The sequence below is a fragment of the Pinus tabuliformis genome, chromosome 1_2, assembly GCF_031772625.1.
Source record: "Pinus tabuliformis cultivar Carrire ecotype Pingquan chromosome 1_2, CPIR1, whole genome shotgun sequence".
In the NCBI taxonomy this organism is placed as follows: Eukaryota; Viridiplantae; Streptophyta; class Pinopsida; order Pinales; family Pinaceae; genus Pinus; species Pinus tabuliformis.
The window spans coordinates 1,070,305,828-1,070,332,795 of record NC_142298.1 but is presented as its reverse complement, the minus strand read 5'-3'; positions in this window follow the sequence as shown (position 1 = coordinate 1,070,332,795).

The following is a 26,968-nucleotide window of genomic DNA, read 5'->3' as shown; positions in this document are numbered from 1 at the left end:
TTTGTGATCTGATTCATTTTCAGCAAAGGCTTTGAAGGATTTGAACTTTTCGAATGCTTTGTCTTTGTGCTTCATAAGTCCTAACCAAACCATCCTGGAGAAGTCATCAATGGATAATATAAATTATTCTTCTCCTAGAGGTGACCTTGTCCTAAATGGACCACATACATCTGTATGGACTAGCTCAAGAGGCCTGCCAGCTGATCCTTCCTTCTCAGGGAAGTTAGTTCTGGTTTTCTTACAAAAATCACATGATTTGCATATTGTGTTGTCTGGAATTTTGATATCTAGAAGACCACGAACTGCCTGGTATTTGCATGCTTTCCTTATTTGTGAAAAGCTTAGATGCCCCAACCTCCGATGCCATAACTAGTGTTCATCATCCTTGCTAAAATAGCATTGTTGTTGTCCTTCTTCAAATATGTATAAATTATTTGGAGTACTTCTACCTTTGGTCACTGTTTTTCCTGTATCGAGATCATGAACACTACATCCATTTGATCGAAATATTACCTCGGTTCCTTGATCGCATGTCTGACTGAAACTTAGTAGATTATGCTTCAAGCCATCAACATACAAAACATTTCCAGCTTTGACCTTTTCTTTCAACTGAGCAGTGCCTCTTTCTTTTATGACTGCAGGGGTATCATTTCCAAAGGAAACTTTCTTTCCCTTTTTTGAAACACTATATGATTCAAGTTTTTCTTTATGACCTGTCATATGCTTCGAACATCCACTGTCGATGTACCATAGATTTTCCTATCCTTTTGCATAAAAAGCTATCCCACATATTTCTGGTTGTGGTTCCTTTATTCTCCATGTTCTGGTGCTTGAGGCTTGTTCCTTTGTCTACCGAAACCTGCTCCTGCATTCAGAGTCTTCATGACTGAAGTTATTACAAATAGAACATTCAATTTCATTTTCACGGGCCGAAAAGTTGTTATAGGTCCTTTTCGTAATCCCAGTCATACTTCTTTGTTTTTGAGCTTCTCTAGTCATGATTGTCTTATAAGAAACACATTGAGCTGCTTCGTGACCAAAGTTATGGCAAGAGAAACATTGGCCATTGCAAAAACTTCTTCGATTATCAAATCTACCACCCAAATGATTGTAGTTTCTATTTTCATCCATTGTTGAAGCAAATTGAGAAGTTTTTACCTGTGGCTGGCTATAGCTTTTGTTCACCCTTAAGATGGATTGCCCCTGATTTACCTGGTAGTCTTTGTTTATTCTTGATGTAATTCGTCCCTATTTTACGTGGTGATCTCCATTGGGCTTTTTCTCATTCATCCTTGCTGCATCAAGATAACTCTTTGAGGTGGATGCTTGAGATGCTTCTCCATTATACCCCAAACCTGTCTTGATTAGTGGAGAATGGTGTACATTGATAATCTCATCCAGAGTTTCAAATCCTTTAACAAATTTAAGATTAAGAGCCTTTGTTTTCTCAATTTCTTTTCTAAGGCCAACAATTTCACATTCTAACTTCTCAAGAAACTTTTCCTTTTCATCAAGTTGGAATTGTAGAGTATCAATGATCATATCTTTTTCTTCTTAACATGTTTTGAGTCTAGAAATCTCTTCATAAAAGTGATATACATCTATGGCATCCATGTAATCATCATCTTCAAAAGCCATTAAAAGTTTATAATCATTACCTCGTTCATCTTCGTAACTATTTGATAGGCCATCACTGTCTTCATGAGTGTAGTAACTTTTCTTAGTTGCATTATGTTTCTTGTTCCATCTAACAGGTTCCTTCCCTTTGTCAATCTTATCCTTATGAGGACACTTGGCAGCATAATGACTGACTCTTCCACAAGCAAAGCATTTGAAAGGTAACTTACCTCGGAATCTTCCAGCACCCCGTTGAAGATTCTTGACAAAATTTGATTCTTCTTCTTCTTCTGACACGTGTCCTGACTCATAGTAGTCTCCTTTGCCTGAAGCCTTGAAAGCAGCTTCTCTCCTGTCCGATGGTCCTCCTTTCCTCATTTCATAAGCAGTTAGAATCCCGTGCAGCTGTGACATGGTAAGCTTTCATAGATTCTATTTTTCTTCTATTGCAGAAGCTTTAGATTCAAACCTAGGGGACAAAGATCTTAGGACTTTTTCAACCATAACAGCCTCTTTTATTCCTTCACCCAAGCTTTTCATACAATTAACAATCTCATCTACACGAAGGAAATAGTTAGCCACACTTTCATCATTGTGCATTCTGAGATTTTCATACTGAATTTTGAGGGTTTGAAGTTTTGCTCGTTTTACCTGTTCATCTCCTTCATAGCTCAGAACAATCTTGTCCCATATTTCCTTTGAGGATTTATACTACATAACCTTGACGAATTCTGATTGAGATAGACATCCTAATAGGGTATTGACTACCTTCACATTTGTTTCATATTTCTTCTTCTCAGCCGGATCTATAGGAGTTGCCGATGGAAAAGTGTACCCTGTATCGATGATATCCCAGACTTCTGTACCAAGAGATTGAAGATAGGTAGTAACTCTTACCTTCAAATATACGAAGTTTGTCCCATCAAAAATTGGTGGCCTGATAGATGCTTCTCTCTCGTAGTTCCTCATGATGATGGATCTTCCTCCAAGCGATCAAGCTTCTTCAGAAGGACCTTCTCTTATACCAATTGTTCGAAATAATACTGAGAGGGGGGGTGAATCAGTATTATCAAGCCAAATATGCCCTTTTAAAAATCAGAGGATATACGCTACTTCAGTTAGTAAAACCCACATATATACGCAACTATGTAGAAGGAAACCCGCGTATACAATGCAAACTTATGATTTACATTATCTTTCAGATGTTGATTATTAATCTGTGTATCTAAGTGAAATAAACAGTAACCAAACAAGTAAAACAGAACAAAAGATAGTCACACACAAGAACACAGGATATAAGGTGGAAACCCAATTGGGTGAAAACCACCTGCTGCAATTCATCTCTATCTTTGTTTGATTAGAAACTTCCTTTTACAATGTACTGGTGTAGTCCTTTTACAGTATGCAGGCTACAACCTGCAGAGAGCTACAACCCTCTCTCGCTTTCCAGCTTCTCCTGGAAGGGAGCTACAACCCCCTTAGCTCTTGTACTAGGAAAGATACTAGTACGTAGGTGATGGCCTACTGAAGGCTACAACCTTCCCTTTCTTCCACGGACCACGTTTCATAAATTTTCGGACTGGATCCATGAGCATGAATCAATCATCGAGATTTTTTGCTTCAACCAATCTCCTTTCCATCGAACAAAACTGATTCACAATAAACACTTCTCTGACAGTTGTACCCAGAACACAGCAACAGTAACCATATACCTAATTCTGAACCCAGAACACTGCAACAACAAACAGAGGCAGCTAGATCACAATAAAATATATATTCGCTACTTAAAAAACATGAAACGTGCGTGCATACGCTCCTGTGTGTGGAGAAACCTACGTGTATATGTGCCTTAGCTTCACCGAACCTTCATACAGATCTATAAAGTAGAATTTACTCTTCCAAACAGTCAAATGCTAAATAACCCATATTATAGTGAGACGAGGGGTGAATGAGTATTATCAAGCCAAATATTCTCTTTTAAAAATCAGAGGATATACGCTACTTCAGTTAGTAAAACCCGTGTATATACACAACTATGTAGAAGGAAACCAGTGTATATGATGCAAACTTATAATTTACTTTATCTTTCAGATGTTGATTATTAATTTGTGTATCTGAGTGAAATAAACATTAAACAGACCAGTAAAACAGAACAAAAGACAGTCACACATAAGAACACAAGATATAAGGTGGAAACCCAATGTGGGTGAAAACCACCTGTTGCAATTCGTCTCTATCTTTCTTTAATTAGAAACTTCCTTTTACAATGTACTAGTGCAGTCCTTTATCAGTACGCAGGCTATAACGTGCAGAGAGCTACAACCCTTTCTCATTTTCCAGCTTCTCTTGGAAGGGAGCTACAACCCCCTTAGCTCTTGTACTAGGAAAGATACTAGTATGTAGGTTCTGGCCTACTGAAGACTACAACCTTCTCTTTCTTCCAGGGACCACGTTTCATAAATTTTCATACTGGATCCATGAGCATGAATCAATCATCGAGATTTCTGCTTCAACCAATCTCGTTTCCATCGAACAAAACTGATTCACAATAAACACTTCTCTGACAGTTGTACCCAGAACACAGCAACAGTAGCCATATACCTAATTCTGAACCCAGAACACTGCAACAACAAACAAAGGCAGCTAGATCACAATAAAATATATATACGCTACTTAAACAACCTGAAACTTGCGTGCAAACGCTCCTGTGTGTGGAGCAACCTGCGTATACGTAGTTTTCCTTTATTGAACCTGCGTGTATACGCGCCTTAGCTTCACTAAACCTGCGTACAGATCTATAAAGTAGAATTTAATCTTCCAAACAATCAAATGCTAAATAACCCAGATTATAAGATTTATAGATCAAGTGAGCGCCTCACAGAACAGATCAAAATCATACAAAGATACTATCATTCAAGCTTTAAGGATTATGACCCATCAATAGATCTTATCCTTCTTTATGCGCTTAGGTTCCTCCTTTATTCAGATCCAGATCTGCACCATAACCCCAATCACAAATGTTTCAGAGCTAATACATGTTAGATATTCATTTGATTCCAAAGATACTTTGCCAAATGATCTCCTTCCTCTTTTATAGTCTTAGGCCTCTCTCAATACCACGATCCAAAACCATAATAACACATTACCACGGCCCAACACTTGGGATCAACACTTTTGACGAGATATCATGGTCCAAAACCATAGGTTCAAGTACCAAGGACTAACTACCACGAACCAAAGGTAAGTTTTCCAACATATACGCGCTTTTCCTTGCGTGAAAGTGCGTGTATACGCATATACACCTTTGTAACGTCTAACCTGCATGTATGCACATCTTCGTCTAGATGAACCTACGTATATGTCTTTTCCTTCATTCTGAAAGCTTGAACTAAGAGTTGTTATCAAAGAGAGTTGCCATCAAGGAAAACACCTGTGCCATAGCTCCAAACCTGTGCCATAATGCCAACACTTTTGCACCCTCTGAAGAGGTTTTGATGAATGAATGGAATAGGATTTGTTGATGTTTGCATTTAATATCTGCTACTGATGTTGCACTTTTGTACTCTTGGTGGATGTTAGATCAAGTAGAGATAAATCATTGTCACTTGAAGGTCATGAGTAAGACTAGTTATAAATAGTACTTTTATCTCTTAACCATTTCTGATTATGTGTTAAAGTGATATATAGTTTTTAGTTGTTTATATATTACTGCATGAATGCCTGAGTTATCATTTGGCACTTTTGTACAGTGATAGCTATTTATTTATGCTTAATGTATGAATAGCTCATTATGTGATATGTTTTTCACAACTGTTTCCACTAACTTTTTATACGAAGTGGTTCATCCTTATTGATTTCTTTTCTCATAATAGTTGAATGATCTTTATTACCAGTTGTTATTTGAAATCTTTTTAGATAGCATAATAGAAGAATTACACCCTGGGTTAGTATAAACTTAGATGTTGCTGCTTATTATAATAGAATAGCATAGCATTAGATTAAAGTTAGAATTAGAATATCTTAATGAGGAACTGTTAGATTTGGAACATCAAATTCTACACACACAAACACTCATAAATTTGGAAACTGGTCCCATATCCCCAGTCGGAACCGCTATACCAAACAAATAAGGAGCTTCCAACCAAGGTCCGGACCGGCCAGGCATCCCCCTTGTTGTAGACCCGATTTTCGGGGCTTCAACACATCCACATATAAAATAATAATGCATGGCTCATTATTCACAACCTTGATGTAGATACTTTGATCAACATAACTCTTTACGAGCCCAATTCTTAGAAGGTATGCATCCATTCTTGCATACCATGCCCTAGGAGCTTTCTTCAAACCATATAGGGCCTTCTTCAGTCTAGAAACATGAGTATATTTTCAATTTACTTCAAAGCCTTAGGGATTCTCAATGTATACTTCCTCATCGATGGTCCCATTCACAAATGTTGTCTTCATGCCCAATTTCTAGATATTCCATCTCATCGTAGTAGCTAATGAAACCAAGTATATAATGGTAGTATACCTTGCAGTGGGTGTAAACGTTTCTTCATAATTCATGCATTATTTTTGAGAGAAACCACTTGCAGAAAATCTTGCTTTGTATTATCTATACTTCCATCAACAACATGTTTGATCTTTCTAGATCCATTTTGAGGTGACAACCGATTTGTCACTAAGTCTAGGAATGATTTCCCAGACCCCATTCTTCATGATAAATTGATATTATTACTACATATATTTCTTCCATGCTTCTTGATAACAAACTTATTCAAATGTAGATGGTTTGAATTCAATTAGTTTTGTCATATATGCAACATATCCAAAATATCTCAACGAACTTTTTCTTTCTTTAAAGGTTCTGTTCGTAGCTCCATGTCCTTCAGCATCTTCAAGGGAATTTGTTAACCAATTTGGCCTCTTCCTTTCATTTGGTATGATCACATGTTGAATAGGCTCACTTGTTCCTTTGTCTTCTTCTTGAATTGTAGAAGGACTGTCAATTTTACGTATTTTTCTTCAAATATAGGTAGATCTTCGTCATTGGAATCAACAGGAATATCCATGGATATTTTATAGCCTTGATTATCATTAAATATAAAGTCCCTTCTTACTTCAATGTGTCTCGCTTCCTTGATGTAGATACTATATGCCTTTGCTGAGGGACTATAGCCAAGAAAAATCCCTTTTATGCTTGTATAATATAACTTCTTTCATTTTTCCATTGGAATGTGGATATAGGCAGGACTCTCAAAGATTCAGATATGGCCCACACTTTGCTTCTTCTATGTGAATGCTTCCTCAGGTGTCATATTTTCAAAAATTATAAGAGGAATTCTATTTTGAATATATAACACTATCATTTTTGTTTCTCCCCATATAAATTTTCGTAAGTCTTGATTGAGAAGCATTGTTCGTAAACCTTCTACAATTTTCCTATTCTTTCTTTTGGCCACACCATTTTTTCAGGATAGTAGGAAATAATAAGCTCCCTCTTAATTCCTATTTCTTTAAAATATGTAATCAATTATTTAGAAATGTATTCCCCCACCATTGTTGGATCTCTCAGTGTTTATTTTCCTTTTAGTTAGGGTTTCCACTTCATGTCTAAACGGCTTTGAATTTCTCAGATACTTCATCCTTTTTGTTTTGAACGTAGAGCATGTCTTTCTAGAGTGATCATCAACAAATGTTACACAGTAAAGATGACCTCAAAGTGATTTTTTACACATGGGCCCACACACATCGGAATGTATGAGGTCTAATATTTCTTTAGACCTTGTTTCACTATTTGGAAATGGTTTTCTTTTATGTTTTCCCAAAGAGCATCCCTTGGAAACTCGCTCATAATATAATTTGATATAGATCATGCCATGAACTAGATTTTGAAGAGTGGGAATAGACTTGTAGTGTAGATGACCATATATTCTATGCCATAGCTCAGTGGGATTTATTTTCATATGAACTAGGGCTTGAAGTGGTGGTGTAATGACTCTACACAAGCTTCCTTCATGAACTCAAATAACCTTAGCTTGATCAAAACTTGAACATTTTCACAAAAAGAAGACCTTTCCATCAGAAAAAGAAACTATATCACCTTTATCTTCTAAGAAATAGATTGAAAGAAAAATAGTTTTCAAACATGGAACATATAGCATGTTGTTGAGATGTAGTTATTCCCCATATTCCAGCTTCAAAGATGTTGATCCCTGACCTCTCACAACATAGATTTTCTTGTCTCCTAGTTCCATTGCTTGAGAAGATGGTTCTCTTGATAGAGTTTAAAGTTGTTTACTTTCCCCTATCATATGCCTTGATCCTCCACTGTTAATGATCCATGCATTATCATCATTAAGGGACCTTGTAAGTGAAACTATGAACCTTTGAGTTTTGACTTTATTGAATAAGTAGTACACAACATTCTTAATACATCTTCCTATACTATTGAACCCCACTCTTATGATAGAATGAGTAATCATTTCCTTCAAGCCAACAAAGTGATCTTCAAACTTCTTCAACCTTAGCTCTTTAAAATCATGTTGAGAAATCAATTCTAGTAGAATTAGGGTTAAATTTCTCTTTCTTGATAATTACTTGTGAATTATATAGGCTTATTTTACTTACTTGTATATTATATTTCATCAAGAAATTACCAAATTATGTGAGCATGAATCACAAAAACACAAGACACAAGATGTAGGCATTGTGGCATGCAAAAGCCCCTATCTAGGGGAAAACATAGTAAAAAATCTCTTTCTTCAATAATTCTTCCTAAGCCTTTTTAACCTAGACACATACCTCCTCCACACCAAGTCATCCTTTCCTTCTTCAATCCAACCTTCGACCTAGAAGCAACAACACTTCAACCCAATAAATTTGACTTGGAAACTTTAGTCAATAAGTGGCAACAACAATAGCTTTGACTTTGAAAAAGAGACTTCGATCTCCTAAAGTACCATGCACGAGAGAGAGAGAGACATCCCAAAACTTTGATTTTGTCCTTCCTTTCCATATTGCCCAAATTCATACTCCTTTAAGACTCCTTTTTCACCTTCACATTTTTCCCAGCTCCTTTTTGGATATCGAACTTGTTAGAGAGAGTGTTTCTAAATGAATTCAATCTCCTTCAATATATAGGATTTTGTCAGGTAGAATTGCCCATAAAATATACAATGACTCTAATGGCTCATTATTAATCCTATGAGTCCACAATGGAAACTTTGAATATTAAAATGATGACCTAATCATTAAACTCATGCTTTAATAACTCACTGTAACAATAATAAAAATTATTTTGATAAATACATTTTACGAAGACCAAACTTAGTTACATATTTCAACACCTAAGTAAATCATACAAGTCATATTATGCTTATGGAAATCAATGGACAATATTGCGTACCAGTGTCCCACAATTAACCTACTCTTGAAGTACTTCAGAAACATATTGTTCCATGTTCCAATTAGTTTTGTTGTTGTTTTTAACAATCTTGTAGCTAGTTCCAACCACCTAAATCAGGCATTTTCCATGCTTTCATGTACCAAGCACATAATTTCCATTAGACTCTAAAGGAATTGTAATAAATTCAAATTATACGTAATTTATACCTTATCAATAAGTTGACACTTGCAATTCTCTTTAATTCTTATCAAAACAAATAAAATTATCTTCTTGATCAAATCATCATGTATAAATGTATCACATTAGGTTAGCTCAAAACTCAACCATCATAAATCAAAATCCTAGATTATCTTTATAGTTAAAAACTTAAATAAAATATTTATACTTATCTTTTAAATGGTTTTTTGCTTCCATCTTTGTTACACTAGTACACAATGAGAGATTAGTGACTATGTGACGAAAACATTTAGTCACCACACTTATTTCAATTTAATTAATACTAAATTTGATAAATTTTAAGTGACCAAACTAACAATGACTAACTTAAAAGAATAATTTAGTGTAGGTATAAAATAAACGACTTGATAATGATTCACCCAAGAAAATGCGACTAACTTAAATGACTAATTTTTTGAAGCACAAAAATATATGGCTAGAAAATAAGTAACAAAACTAAAAATGATGAACACTAACGAGTACTATAGTCCAAGAATAAAAATATAATGAACTAACAAGAACCAAAAATATATGAATTAGTAATTTGTGCTACTAATATTTAATTTTGTCACTCTAGAAATGGAAAATTACAATTTTGATACCGATTTCACTAAATTTTATCACTACAAATGGATTCAAAGACAAGGGGGTGGTCTCTGAATCCATCTCTAGTGTTAAAATTTAGAGACAAACTGTCTCTGAATCCATCTATAATGTTACAATTTAGAGAGCTCTCTCTAAATTGGTCTCCATTGTTAAACATTAGGTAGAAAGATTCAACGACCCATTAAAGGGGTCTATGAATCCATCTATAATGTTAAAATTATAATAGCTTTATACATTATATAATATAATTTTAGGATATTGACAATCTACATGTATTTTATAAAAAAAATTGGAGGGAAATAGTTTTATGCTTTTTTTGGAGGGATAGAATAGAATAAAAGTTAAAAATTATTATAGAAAAATTTTAAGTGTTAATAGAACACAAGCACTCTACAGTCCCAAAAGCTAATGCTGAAGTTGAGAAGGAAATGATGGTGTGATTAGTTTATTCTATTGGAACCCTATAGTGATAGTGAGAGTAAGTTTGAGGTAAGTAAAACCCACTTAATTTGTTTTGCATCTCTTGTTTTTGAGTTGCACGCTAAAATATAAAATAAAATAGATAATAGTAAAAAAAAAATGGCTTTAAAGGTTAGCAGTATGGGGAATAATGAGGCACTAGTATAGTTGAAGGCATTTCCATTGGGACCAAACTATCTTCCCATCGAAGATAAAATCGCTGACATAATTGCGTAGATTTTGAAGATAGAGAAGGAAGCTAGCATGTATGGCATTTGCAAGATAATTCCTCCAATACCCAAGGCACCCTAGAGGAATTTCATTGCAAAATTGAATTTCTATTTCAGGTTATTAGGGATTTCTGTGAGAAAAAATCTTGGGGTTTGGTTTGAGCTCCAAATATGGCTAGGAGAGGGATTATTTATCTGGTTTTTTTTATGTTCTTTTCTTTGTGACAAGAGGTTTGTGGAAGCCCATGTAGTTTACATACCTCCATCCCCACTAAGAATTCGTGCATTGGCATTTGCCTATCATGCCATGCATGTAATCGAGTAAAATCCTACCCCTATATCGCACATCGAACACAGAAGCGATACACTTTTCAGTCCATGCAAACTATGGTCAATAATGGTACCACCCAATGAGATATCTTTCAGAGATAAAGTAGCATATTTCCTTGAATATATCTCTAAAATTCCACCTTGATGTCTAATTTCTCTATCTTTAGTTTCTGTAAAAGAATTATCTCATGCCTTAGATTTCAGACTGAATCTCTCCCCACGAACATCAATAAATTAATGAACACTATCATCAACAATATCTTCGCTAAGAAATTGAGGTTGATGTATGTTGCTATCTTCTCCAGGAATCAAGGTAAAAACATTTCTAAGTTCACTTGACAAGTTGATGTCTCTCTATCCACTCCTTTAATGCTTGTTTGGCTTAAAAAATTGCTTATGAATTGGAAGAGTTTGAATTATTAGTCACTGAACGTGGATTATTTTAATCATGTATTTTATAATTCTTGAAACCATTCTAAGATCCTTCAAGACAATAATCATTACTAAGTAAATAATTGGAATTCAAAGCCTCTCCCTACAAGTCTTCCCAATTATCATTTTCTTTTCTACTAGAGAACTTGAATGAATCAGTGGACCTGGAAGACAGTTCAACCCTACAATCTCGAAAAGAATTTCCTGAGATATCACATACATTCTTAGTGCCCATAGTACCAGAGGACATAGCCTCTTTATCACCAATAGGATGGCTACATCGAGAGTCATTGTTGAATTTCAATGTACCTTCTTGAAACTCAACAACATGCATGCTTCAATGTGATATATTCGTGAAGGATGGTTAGAGGTCCTAACATCTGTGGCTCATATAGAAAATTGAAGGGGCTCATATAACAAATCGAAGGCTTGGTTAATATTTATTTTTATTTTTCTCTTGGATATTTGAGAAAGGCTTCACTGGTTTTCATCTACAGTTGGTTGGATATAAAACAATTGCGGCCCTCAGTAAAGGCATACAACCCGCATGCCAATTTTGAGTCTTAGAGTCAAACGTTTCAATGGTTTTCATTTATAGGTGGTTGGATATCAAATAATTGTGGCCCTCAGTCAAGGCATAAAACCCATATGCCAATTCCGAGTCTTAGAATTGTGTTTAAAATTGCATGGCTCTAAATATGAACTTCGGCCCTCTCTTTGGTTTTATATTTGTTTGACCATTTTTGGCTATCTGACACTCTTCTTGACAATTAGGAGAAGTCACATAGTGTGACCTCCTCACTGAAGTGGACCCATGGAAGATAAAGGATTATCTTTGTCTCAAGGATTTTGGTGCCATCTGAAATGGTCTTCATAGGAAGGGGTTCTTGGGAAATAATTTACTCTATTATTGATTTAAAAGGTTTCGTGTGTTTATTATCTATTTGAAGGTCCATATTCCATCCAGATTGAATTTGTTTGCATCCTTGAAGAATCGTTGGAAACTAGACAAGAAAAGTCTTGTTGAGAGCAGGGCTATAGTGTTTCAGGTCTCTTGGTTCTTCTAGAAGATTGAGTTTGATGCATGTTTGAATATTGTGATTGGATTCAAACTATTATGGAATTATTATAATACCTTCCGAAAGAAGTTATGGTGGAAAAATGACTCCTTCAAAGGGTTTTTGGTTAAACGGTTTCTCTGTCTGAGCTTTGTTGGTTAAGACTTTTTGTGCACGGTAATCTATCTTGCTGGGTAACTTTTCTATTATGCCCATTCGAATAGATACTTAAAATTCATTTCTGAATCCTGCTCTTTGGATTGTTTGTGATTGATTCCTCAATATTTTCTCAATTCTTTTGGAATTTATCGGTTCTCAACCTATCTATTCTCTGTGACCCTATACAACATTTTTTTAAGATCACTTCTGGCCTAAGAAGGGCTATTGCTAATGGGCAAAGCATAATGTCATTTTTTCTCTACTATTTTAAATTCTAGCAAAGATCTTACCATCCTTGAATGAATTTTGTACTATACTCATGCTTGTGATTTTAGGCACATAATATGTAACCCATGTTATCTTGATCTTGTATCAGTTCACTAATTTCACCACCAATCCATAGCTATCTTGCTTCATTTATGGTTGATAAGTTGGCATCATTTGTGGTAGCAAGGGGCTTGTCGTAGAGTAAGGTTCGTCACTATTTTGCATAGATATATTCAAGATGATATAGAAGACATTTCTACTTTTGTGTTTGGCAACAATGCACCTCAAGGAAATACCTTGTTAAGTAATGGAAGCCATGATTTAGCATTTAAAAGGAAATTTGTGTGGCTAGGTCACATGTGTCATGTCAACTTACAATCCTTGTACAATCAACTGTCCAACAGATCATCACTTAACATACAAGTTCGTAGGATTTTTTTCATAGTAATTATTCATTGATGGTAGAGTGACCTATGGACAGTGAGACTATGATTTGGCCATATTGCAGTGTTGTGGTAGGGATATTTCTATTTCTAGCTCAGTATAAACTGGAACCTAAACTCTTATGAAATTATTTTTGAGCTGTCTACCTTTCAAGGCCAAGACATTCAAAAGGAAATTTGAATTTCTATGTCACATTTATGGGCATGTGTTTTAGATTATATCTCTAGTTATAAAGCCACAGATCTCAAAACTTCCATTGAAACTATTGGGGACATAAACCAGATAGTGGTCCAGATTGTGTTGAAAGGCACTAAATTTGGAGTTGGACAAAAGAGTATTGTCATGCCTAACAACATCACCCTTGCTAATGAAGGCTATTGTTGGAATTATGATGCATATGTTTTCCTTGAGGAAACTCACTTATAACATAATAAGTATATGGTAATAGATGAATCAACAGGTGATTTCAGAGGTGATGGAATGATGGAACAGAATACGAGAATGATGGTTCAAAGGTTTACAAATCAGAATGAGAAAGTTTGATACAGGTTTATATTTGAGAATCTATAGGTAGGTTTGTCAAGGCCAAGTCACGTATGCACGTGATTTTGGTAAAGAAAAGTAGTGTGTGGTTGTTGTACCATGGTGTTCTAAATACTAGGGGTCCTTACCATGGTATTGGCCCATAGTAATGAGTGCGGCAATGAATATTCATCACATCAAAGATTACCACTGGCACTAATGTAGTTTTGTCCCGTGGTGTTTGATAAGGGCTAAACTATATAAAGAGGTGAAGATAAAAGTGCTAAGCGTGTAAGTGAAAGGGTTTTTAATGAATACTTCAATTAGAGGTATACATTCATTGTTTGGGCCATAATTGTCACATTGATCTGAAATAATTATGCACCGATGAATACAATGATGGATCAGGATCATGATACCTAAAATTAATTTTCATTGTATGATCCACTCATGGATTGAATAGATCTAAGTACTTATGCATGTTTTTATCTCTGAATATTAGGATCTAGGTCCTTTTGAAATTCTGAAGAACTTTGCAATTTTAGGTCAAAATTTGTAGATCTATATGCTAATTGGTTTTAGGGAAAGCGTATATACATGGGGGTTCACTTCTCAAAAGTCGCATATATAACGTATGGGTTGTTGTTCATAAATGATTGATCAGCCTTATCAGTGCTGTTATTTCTCTATTGTCTATCAATGATGTCCTAATGTTCATATGGTGTTGTGGGGAAAAGTATCCGACTCGGATGACCCTATCCCTACTCTAAAGGTGACAGTCTTTAGCAACAACTGAAAGTAAAGCTTTGATATTTTCCTTTATGAAAGTACAGAGAGAAGGAAGAAAAGATTAACCAACATGGTGTCTTTCGCTTAGTCGATCCTTATCCTCTCTCTTTGTCTCTTGTTCCCAGCTCCTTGCTCTCTTTGCCGGTCCAGCTACACACAGATCCTGCACAAAACAAGAGAGGAAACTACAAGATACATGTACTCATAACTGATGCATGGATTAGAGTGAATCAAATATACAAGTAAATACAATACATCAATGCAATACAAGTATATAGGAGAACATGCAAAACTTTATTGATAGAAGTAACAGGGTTCTGAGAAGGTTACAACCATTGATGGCTCCAATCCAGCATCACCTCCCCAGCAGCAAGAACTCTCCTCTTCACCTCTAGTAAAACAATCACCCAATAGCTCTAACTGTAAACCAACAACACCTCCTTGCTTTACACAAAATTCCAGCCTCTATAGACCTCATAGAAGAGCTCTATATATAGGAGATTTGGAGAAAGGATGAGTCAGCTTGAGGCTGGCATAAAGATGACTAGTGTCCTCTCCCACTTTAGTTAAACTTCAGTTCTTGAGTCCCCTTGGAGATCCTTGCTTACACATGGAGATCAAGTACCTCTTACTCATCACAGGGCGAATCCCTTGAACCAAGTGTCAGTTTGGAAGCTTCCTGGGCAGTTGACACCTTGCAGAATGACTGTGCCACTTGGCCAATCTCGCCCAGTGCAGGTAGCCTTCATTAGATTTGACTTTCAGCGCAGGTACAAGGAGGAGCAGTTGCATTCCAGCGCAGATGCTCAGTGGAGCAGCTGACATGATCCAAAAATAGCCTGTTTCTGAGTGTTTTCAGGTGGAGAACTGATGGGAAGTGTTGTGGTTTGCTGACCTTGTTCTTCTAGGGGTAAGAACAACATGTTTAGGGACTGAGGATCCCTGTAATTATTGACATTTCATGCTCCATGCTGCGAGGCACAAAAATGTCTATAACATATGGGTTGAGTGATAATGTCTAAAGTAGAACTGATTGAATAATGAAGTTTCATTTGGCTATTAATTGATTTAATAATGTTAAGATTACTTGTTGATTGTGATTGAATATCAGAGAAAATTATGTGATTGGTTTAGAGTGTTACAAAAGATCTAAGTATGATTCATTATTCTTTTCAGCAATTGCAGTGGTCAAGTTTTCAGTTTTCTGTATATTAAAATTTGTAAGTGGGATTCTCTATAGAAAAGCATTTATACATGCGGGTTGCCTTAAGTGATGTAGCATATACATTTTGGCATTTGAATGATCAGGGTTGCAGGTGATTCTGTGTGTTGATGCAATATTCTGACTTTAGCTCTCTGTACTCATTACAACAATCTAATTGCTCCAGATGATTGGGTGAGTTTTGACTAAGTGTTAGTTGATTGGGTTTCAATGCTTGGTTGATTCCTTTGGATCAAAGACTGATGATTGAGTTTCAGTGATTGGTTGATTTTGTGTATCAAAGGTTGATGATTGTATTACACCAACGATTGAGCATAAGTGTTGATATTGGATCTAGTGTGAAAATTTATGAAACATGGTCCACATATGTTGCTGAGGGTTGGCGCCTTCAGTGAGTAAGTCAAAGCTTCCTGCAAGTAGTAGATGGTAATCAAATAAATGGGTTGGAGCTCCCATCTAGTAGGATCTGGAAAATGAATGAAGGTTGTAACCATCTGTAGGTGGGTGCTTGCATACGGGTATGAGTCTATACCAACACAATATTGTAAAAATATTTTTCTTTGTATTGAATAAGACAAAGATAAAAAGAGTAGGTGGTTTTTCCTGCATTAGGTTTCCACCTTAAATCTTGGTGTTCATGTGTGTTTTTTATTTGTGATGGTTTATTTTCTTCTTGTATCACATGGTTATTGTCTATCTAATGTTTAATAAATTATGGATGCATTAGCTAAAGACAAACCAAATGATGAATTAACTGAATCATAAGTTTACTGGATGAACAATGCTTTTCTTAAGAACATACACATACCCACACGAGTTCCTTTAAGTAAAGTCATGTATAGAAATCAGAATGTGAAATGTAAAAATTTATTGATTTGAAAATACTGATTCACCCCCCCTCTCAGTATTTTTCCCAACAATTGGTATCAGAGCAAGACCTTTGGAAGAATCTTGATCTCTTGAAGGAGATATGTCAAGACAATGGGTAAGAAGCAAAATAATAAATCACCTCAAAAGAGGAAGACATCTAAAAGAGATAGTGACAATGTCAGATATGATTAGCTATTAGGTGGAAGCAAATATTAAGATTAAGAATCACCTTAGAATGAATATGAACAAGAAAAAGAATTATCAGGTAATGATTTTTGGTCCTCCGGTGATACCTTTCTCTATTCATGCAATATTGAATATAATGAACATGACAGTGAGACAACTGAATTTTCTCTTATGGGTGAAAGTGAGAAATCTGATAGAGGTAGAAGTTAAAAGGCTTACAGATAAAATTAGAGATCATCAAGTGATACGGGTGGATATTGGTGGCCACCCACCTATGCCACTTGGACCCCCACCATTGTTTCTTTCAGTTTTTTAGTTTCCTTATTTGTAGCACAATTTACTATTTTTGGCAGTTTTTCGAGTCCTAAAATTCTAGAGCCGTTTTCAGGCCCTAAGCAGCATTTTGTGGGAAAACTAGGGCCAAAATTCATTGTAAACTAATGATGCCCATTCAAAAGTTTTATTCCTCAGATACATATTTCTAATGAGGTATTGTGCACGTCAAATGGAGATTGTATGCCAAAGTTACGATCCCGGGAAGATGATATACCAATTTACACAAACGAGACCCATAGTTTGGTGCTTCATCTCCTAGGGTTAGGTTTTTGGATGTTTAGGGTTTTCCATTGTTTCTAAATAATAAATAGGCCTTTGACCCTGATTGTAACACAGTTCATAGGCACATAGCCGCTACATCTCTTCTCAGAGATAAGCTACCATCGCTTAAACTAGTCTTATTTCCATTCTATTTGTAAGCATATTTCAGTATTTGATATTAATGGAATGAAGTGTTATTTATGATGAATCTCTTTATTTATGGCTATATTTGTAATTTTTTGCATTCCTTTTTCAATATGGATGAGTGGTATCAGAGCAGTCTTCTCTTTCTTTATTTTTGTTTGCATGTCCCCAATGAGGTCAGGATATAAGGAGTTAGGGCTTGATCTGGTTGAAGCTTTCTAAGATCAGCCTCACAAACATCGACGACCACCCATCCGGGAAGAAAATAAAGATGAGGGAGCAAGAGATCCTATTAAAATATTGCTCGAAGAGGCACTTGAGAAACAAAGGAACATAATGATGGATAACTTTTCCCAGATACTTCGACGGTTACGCATGGGCAGTGCATCCACATCTAACAACCACTCTAGAAGCTCCACCCCTTTTAAGGTACAAGTAAACTTTGACATTCTCATATTTTAGGGCCATGTAAATGCAAATTCCATATATATCATGGTTAAATATACTAGAAGGATATTTTTTTGTTCATGATTTTTCTAGCTGGCAAAATATTACTTTCTAACTTCTCAAAGCTGGCCCCCACATCAAGCACTCATGGGAAACCTACTATGAGTATAAGGATGAAAGTAATACCTCACTGTTTTCATCCACACCCAAATGGAATTCATTTTGTGACTCCATCAAGGAGAAGTATAACCCTGTCAAGAACTATGAGGCTAAATACAGAAAGTGGACCATGCTGCGGCAGGGAAGGGATCAAGATGTGTCATAGTTTACCATTGCTTTTCATACCCTTTGCACAAAGTTGGGTATCAAGGATTCTGAGAAACATTTGTTACTCTAGTACTGCGGTTGCCTACACAGATATATCCAAGATGAGATGGAATTCCTAGACATCTCCTCACTTGGCATGACATACTGATAGACCATTAATGTCGAGCATAAGTTTAAACAAATTGAAGTGAGACTTTGGATCTACGAATTTGAATCAAGGGAAAGGTTCCACCAAACTACAGAATAAATGACAAAGCCAAGGTGGGGTGGCCCAAGACAACCTGCTAAATCCCCAAGAAAATAACAACACCGTGAAGTCGAAGAAAGACACGAGAAAGTGGTGTGAGTTCCATAAGTGCTCCATTCACAACACAAGTGAGTGTCAGGCCTAGAAATCACTAGTGGTCAAGCTAAATGCTTTAGAATTAGATGCATGTTCTGCATCTTAGCCAAAAATCGACAAGGGTAATCAAAAAGGGAAGAAAATTATCAATAATGACCGAAATTCCACAGTTACCACCACAAAATTTGAGGAGGAGAGCCTCTTCCACTCCCATATGTGGGTAAAGGGTTCCCTGCTACAATTCATTTTCAATAGCAGGAGCCAAAAGAACCTCATTTCATTATGGGTCATGAAGCAGCTGGGTTTTCCGACCACAACACACCCACAACCCTACACCATCTAGTGGCTTCACCAAGGACGGGATCTTTGCATGAGCCAGTAGTGTCGCCTTCCACACAACATCAAGCCCTTCACAGATGAAGTATTATGTGACATTGCACCGCTTGATGTTTGTGATGTATTACTAGGTAAACCATACTTGTGGAAGCGACATGCTATGTATGAGTCAAGGGCTTGTGTTCTTATTATTACCTTGGGAAATACGTTGTACAGGATACGAGAGGTAGCCCTGCCTAGCGCCATCTATTTGGTTAATGCCAAACAATGTAACAAGCTCATTTCCAAAACAAGGAATTTTTTTTCCTAATGATAAGCCCTCGGGGAGAGAAGAACACAGTGGCCATGACCTCCAAATAGGGCCCCTCCAAATGACAACAACTTATCGACAAGGTCATCGTGGAGTACGAGGCTATTTTCACCTCCCCCGCAGGGGTGCCTCTAAACTATCAAGTCAAGCACTCTATCGATCTGATCCTAGGTGCATCGTTGCGCAGTGAACCAATGTATCAGTGCTCTATTCTAGATAATGACAAAATCAAGTGGCAGATTCAGGAGCTACTACATAAATGTAACATCCGACCGAGTTCATTACCCTGTGGGAGCCCGATTGTGTTGGTATATAAGAAGGATGGGACATGGAGACTTTGTATTGACTATCAGGTGTTGAACAAGATCACTGTCCAGAATAGGTACCCGGTCCCATGGATTAATGACCTTCTGGACCAACTCAACAGGGGAAAATATTTTAGTAAGATTGACTTGAAGTCTAGATATCACCAAGTACCAATCAAAGCCTCTGATGTGTAGAATACTTCCTTAAAAGCCAACGAGGGCCTTTTCGAATGGTTTGTTATGCCATTCAAGTTGACGGACGCTCCTCCAACCTTCATGAGGTTTATGGATGGAATCTTGCGGTTATTCACCAACTCATTTGTAGTGGTATACTTGGATGACATCTTGATCTTCATCCATAGTTGAGAAGAGCACCTCCACCACATCTATCATGTTCTCCAAACACTGTGGAAACACATGTTGTGTGCCAATTTGGAGAAATGTACTTTTTCCACGACCCTAGTTTAGTATCTGGGACACATTATTAATGAATGGAGGTTTCATGTGGATCCAACCAAGATCCAAGCCATTCTACACTGGCTAGCCCCAACCACTCTTATAGAGCTCTGTAGCTTTTTGGGTCTTGACAATTTATACTGCAGGTTCATATTAGGGTTCTCTCATATCACTTGGCCCTTAATTCAAGTCACCAAGGGACAAGCTAAAGAAAAATTATTTTTTTCTAAATCTCAACAGAGGGCATTCGCAGAGTTGAAACATCGCCTCCTCTCTGAACTGTTTCTCACATTACCAAGGTTACAACAACCATTGGAGATCGAGACAGAGGCCTGTGACTATCTTATTTTTGGCGGCTCTTACTCAACAGAGGCATTCAGTGGCATATCATTGTGAGACACTTTCAAACACAGTCCAAAAGTATCCCACTTATGACAAAGGGATGTATTCCATTGTGTAGGCCTTCCGACAATGGAAGCATTAAATTTTGGGAATGAAACAGTCATCCACATAGACCACCGACTAGTGTAGTTCATATAGATGCAAGGGAAGTTACAGAATGGTCATCATCAGAAGTGGTCCACATACCTACAAGAGTTCCATTTGAATGTCAACAACAAGAAGGGCAGCACCGATAATGTTGCAGACTGCCTCCGTTGACCGTCGATCATGGCGCTAACCAACATCCTTAACTCTAATGGGCACTAGACTTCTGATTGGCCACTTCTCTACAAAAGCAACCCAGAATTTGGCTACACATGCTAAATTCTCTTAGAGGGTCAACAAGTTGTAGATTTTCACCTCTAGGTTGCCCTGTAATGCCACATGGGACACCTTTGTGTTCCTTTAAGCAACAATATTTCTGGGAGTACTGCAAAGGTATTTCTATTAGCTGAATCTTCGACACAATGTTGGGAAGTACATCAGATCTTGCATTAACTGTGTCATTGCCAAATCGACCATCAAGAAGCAAGGTCTCTATACTTTATTTACTACTTGTAGTTGACCTTTGGAATCCATCTCCATGGATTAAATGTTAGGCCTTCCTTCTGCTAGGCATGGCAATCACTGTCTTTTTGTGGTCATCGACAGATTCTCGAAGATGACCATTATAGCATCTTACAAGAATAATATCACAGCAGAAGACACTACTAAACTCTTCTTTGAACAAGTGTGGGTACATTGGGGGATTTCATAGTCTATGATCTTAGATTAGGATAGTAGGTTCCTTAATACATTTTGGTCCAGTCTTCGGTTGATACTAGACACTAAGCTCACTAAGTCCACAACTTTCCATCCCCAAACTGATGGCCAGATAGAGGTCGTCAACAGAATGATCGTACACATTCTACACATGTACAAATCAAAGAATCCATGCACATGGCATGAGAGCCTCCCCTATGTCCAACATAGCTATAACTGATCTCTCCATAGCTTGACTGGTGACAACCCTTTTCAAGTGGGCTTAGGATTCCAACCACTATGTCCCATTGATGTGGCCATACCATTTATAACTACTCAGGCATATTCAGATCATGTCCAGTGTGAAGCCTGTTAAAGCCTAGATCGACCTCAGCCTAAAGAGAGACAATCTTAGGATAACCACAAACCATGCTTAACCTGATAGCTAGCCCTACCAGGTCGGGAGAGGGCTCCCCACTTGTCAATCCCAGTTAAAATGACTACAGTTATAGCTTGAGATGATTGAAATGGAATTAGATTTTAGGCTAGGTATAGTAGCTCGAGAGTTTTTTGTTGATTTTGATGATTGGTTACTGGGTCAAATGGAGCAGGCGGATTGGATCCAGGAAAAAAACCAAGTTTCATAGCTATTTTTGTGGGATTCTTGTGACATTGAGTTTATGTATTGTTCATCTTTGTAATGAGTTTTTCTTATGTTTTATATGTATCCAAGTGTATGTTTCTCTTCTAAAACTAAATGAATCAAGGTGAATAGGAAAAATACACTGTTGTGGTTTGTCTTGGGAATGCATTTGGTTTTCAATGTTTTCAAGTATTTGAAGAGGAGTCATAGTTTCTTTATGTCCTCCTCAAATCCTCAGTTGTATTTACCTACCATCTCAATCCATTTCTAGTACATAAACATTTGTCTACCTCGCCCCACATAACATGTATGTATCCATGATTTGATTTCCTGGATCCAACCCACTTGCTCCATTTGATCCAACAACCAATCGTCAAAATCAACCAAAAAATCTTGAGCTACTATACCTAGCCTAAAATATAATTTCATTTTAGTCATCTCAAGCTATAATTGCAGTCATTTTAACCGAGATTGACAAGGAGAGAGCCCTCTCCCGACCTGGTAGGGCTAGCTACTATGTTAAGTGTGGTTTGTGGCCTCTCTTCAGCTTGAGGTCGATCTAGGCTTTAATAGATATAGCCTTTGACAAGGAGATTCATGAATTCTTAGTGGTTTACCAAGATGACATCATAGTGTTTTCTAAATCTGATAATGAACATCTAGATGACCTGAGAAGAGTTTTCATTAAATGTAGAGAATTTGGGATTTCCTTAAACCCCAAAAAGGCACTCTTTGGTTTGGAAGAATAGAGGTAATCTTGACCATCACCCTTCCTAGAAATATCAAAGAATTGCAATCATTTTTAGGCAAGAAAAAGTTTCTTAGGAGATTCATTTCAAATTTAGGAGAATTAGTTAGAGAACTAAATAACATGCTAAGAAAAGATTCATCACTTAAATGGACAATGGAGGAAAAATTGTCCCTTGAAGCCATCAAGGAAGCCCTAACCAAAACTTTGGTCCTTATAAGTCCTGATTTATAGAAAGATTTTATAATTTTTACTTTTGCTTCAAAACACATTCTTGCAGGAATCTTGTTGCAAAAGAATGACCAAGGATATGAACAACCAATTGCATTTTTCAGTAAATCCTTAAGAGATGTCACACTCAAATACAACATTATGGAAAAATCAAGCATTAGATTTAGTAAAGACTATTAAAGACTTTAGAGTATACATTTTGTATTCTCACATCATTTCTTATGTTCCAAATTTGGTGGTTAAGGACATTTTGACACAAAATGGGCTCGAAGGAAAAATAGGCAAATGGATTGCCACTATTTTGGAATATGACATAGAAATAAAGCCTACTAAGCTTATCAAAGGCCATAGTTTAACCAAAGTCATAGTTGAATAGAACTGTTAGGCCCTAGATATAAATTTTGTTAGTGCCCTTAATGATCAGGAAGAAGTGGCGACTCCACATATCAATGAACCTTTTACAAATTCACCTTGGTATGCAGATATCATATTTGTATTAGTAAACTTACGAGCTACTCCTAGTTTAAAAGGAACTAAAGCTAGATTTTGAAAATGAAGTCATTAACATATTTTATCATAGATAATGCTTTGTCTTTGAAGGACAATGGCGATATTCTTTTGAATTGTTTACTAAAAGATGAAGATGATAAAATTATGCAACAGTTTTCACGTAGGGGATTCTAGAGGACACTTGCATTGGAAAACTACTGCTGACAAAATCCTGAGGGTTGTTTTTTACTGGCCCACTCTTTCTGCAGATGTTAAGAAGCACGTGACCTCCTTTCATAAGTGCCATATATTTGAGGGAAAAACAAATCTTTTACCTTTACCTGTCAAACCAATATCCACAGAATTTCCTTTTCAACAACGGGGTTTATACTTCATTGGATAAATTTATCTAGCCTCCTCAGCTCAGCATATATGGACTTTGACAGCCACTGATTACTTCACCCAATGGATAGAGTCCATCCCTTCTATATAGGCCATAGACTCTATCATTATCTCATTCCTAGAAAACAATATCATGTCAATATTTGGATGCCCCCAAAAGCTCATTATTGATAATGCAACTCCTTTTAAATCCAAGAAAATGGTAGACTTTTGTAACAAATATCACATCACCTTTGACAATTCCACTCCCTATTACCCTCAGGGCAGTGGACTTGCAGAATCATTTAACAAAATTCTGGTCAATATCATTAAGAAATTACTGGAAGACAACAAAAATACATGGAACAAAATGTTGATCAATGCCTTATGGGCAGATATACTAACAACTAAAAATTCAATTGGTACATCTCCTTATCAGCTGGTATTTGGAATGGATGTTGTTTCTCCATCATCTTTGGCAGTACCAATGATGAATATCATCTAGGAATTGCAGGTAGAATGAAATGATGTTTAGAGAAGAATAAAACAGACCATACACTTGCAACAAACCAGAGAGGAAGTCTATGTAAAATGACAAGTAATTTAGGACAAAATCAATTCTTTTTTAATAAAAAGACCAAAGCTAGTGAATTTTCCATAGGTGATAAAGTTCTAAAGTGGGATTCAAGAAGAGAAGACAAGGGAAAACATGTGAAATTTGACTTCTTATGGCAAGACCCTTACATCATTTACGGTTACCAGGAGGACCTGTCAATGGTAGAATGTTGAAGCGTTACTTATCCATAGACTAAAAATAGTTTAATTTACTTTGATCATTATATATAACATTGCAGAGTTTAGATTGGATTGGATAGTAATCTTTTGAAGTTGAATCCTGAAGAGAAGGCCCTAAGATTTGAATGTTTCACCACCGTAAGTATCAATAAAGAAGAATCACAGAAAGACAGTTTACAAGGTAAATTCAGTCACAATTCAAAGGCTACTGATCTTAATGTTCTTCACATTTCACCAGGAAATGTCATCCCCATGTGGAGCCACTATTAGCGTCCTATAATAATAGGATTCATAATTCTGAATTGGCTATGGTTAGTCTTGCAATATTGTACATACTTTTTCTTTCTACAAAATGTTTTCCATATTGAAAAATAAAAACTGTAAAGAGGTTATGTCATAAAAGAGATATGAGAGGAGAAAAAGAATAAGAAAAGATAAAAAAGAAATCAAATGAAAAAATATGAACTCCAAAAAGCAGATCATGAAAGTGTGCAAATTCAAGTGGCACTACTTTTTACTTCACTGTGTAAACTAATTTTTCTATGTAGCTTGTCATAAGTGCCACAACCCATGATAGTCAAATAGCTTAATCTTTACTAATTAATGCTTTAAATTTCATGTTTATAGATAGAGAATAAAGATCTAGCCAAATTGTTTCACCTTGGTAGATCAATAATTAGGTAGAGAAATAAGGTGTGCTCAACAACTTAATCTAAGCCATTAGAAGTTATCAGGTTAGAGTTAGATAGTTTTCTTGTCAAAAGAAAAAGAAAGAAAAGGTATGCCATCTTAAATGTACCCAATAAAATGAAGAAAAAAATGTTAGGACAAGTAAAGTGTAGGTAGAAGAAAGGTTGCACATGTACAAGGTGGTTGAATCATAAGCACCGTTTATCATGCTTAATCTTATGTTTCGGTGTGTAGGAGCATTTATGAGACTAAAAAGATGTTCACAAACTTATTTGATTAACTTCCCCTTATTTCATTTCACCCCCACACACTTTCTTATTAATTTCCCCATTATCCCATCATGTCTTATGAAAATACCATTTTCCCTTCATTTTGATCCTTACCCCTTCGGTTCACACATTTCCCTAGCAATGTACCCTCAAAAGGTCATCCCCCTATCCAAAACCCCCTTTCCCTACTGTGAAACCCATTCCCCATTAAAAAAATCACCTCCCCCCTTATTAATTTCCATATTTTACCCCAAAAAAACAAATAAAAACCCCTTATCCCATGTTTAATTCTCCCCTGCATTATCTAAATAACTCCTCAAGTTATATTTCCCCAACATAAGCCTTTTAACCCATAAACCTAGGTGAAGTTAAACAAACCCTGGTACATTAAACCCTAGTCCCACTCCTTAAACCCACTCATTATATTTTTAATCCCCAGCTTATTCATTAATTAATTACAATCAATTGTAATTAATCCTTTGGGCCCTGCAAATAGTCACCCCTATTCACTCCGTGAAACTTGACCGCGCGACAGCCATTTGATTTTTCACCCCTGGATCTGACAGCGTGCATCCATATCGTGCTCATTCCCTCTCTGACCTTTACCAGCCCGAGAGCACATGAGATTCAGAGTTTTGCTCGAGCCTCATTATGCTACATGGTAGCTTTAGGTGTAATCACATGCTCTCAAGGAAATACCGTCCACCTTCCAAATGTGGTGCGAGGGCCCCTAAAACTGTCTCCCCGCCAAAAGCAAAAGCCAGTCAATGTTCATTTATGAAGTCTCTGCCAAATTCTAACCGTTACTATTTAAAAGGATGAAGAAGCCCATTTCGACTCTTTCCACTTGTTTGCACTACGAATGCTACCTAAGCCTTCTTGTGCCACCTTGAACCTCTGCAACTGAAATTGACCGTTGATTACCTCCCGAACAAGCTCTAGACACCCCATTCAAGCATCCAGTGCACAACTGAAGCCATCGTACCCTCTACAGTCACCATTGAAACCAGTTTGTAGCCTAAACTACTAATTTCGAGGTATTTTGAGAAAAAACCAGAAAGATCCTCTCAATTTGAAAACGTACAGTTAATTTAAAAGATTAATTAATTGAATTTAATTAATTTTCCCTAAATTGAAGAGTATTTCAACCTAAAACCCAAACTCCTCTTTTGAAAACTGCAAATTACCCTCTCATTGTACCAGAGTTTTAAAAGCCTCACTGCTACAGCCTATACAAGCCTAATTCACATCTTTCCCCCTAAAAATGCCTTCACATAACTCTCTGGATGTGAGACCTATGTCAACCTCTCATTTGGACGTCAACCATTTCACATTAGCAGATAGGTATTTCCAAATAAAAGACACTGCTACTCGAGCCTACCTTCAGAAGCTCCACTACTAGAGTAAGGATAGATTTCTGAACTATGCATATGACATCCACCTTTGGGAATCCAATTTAC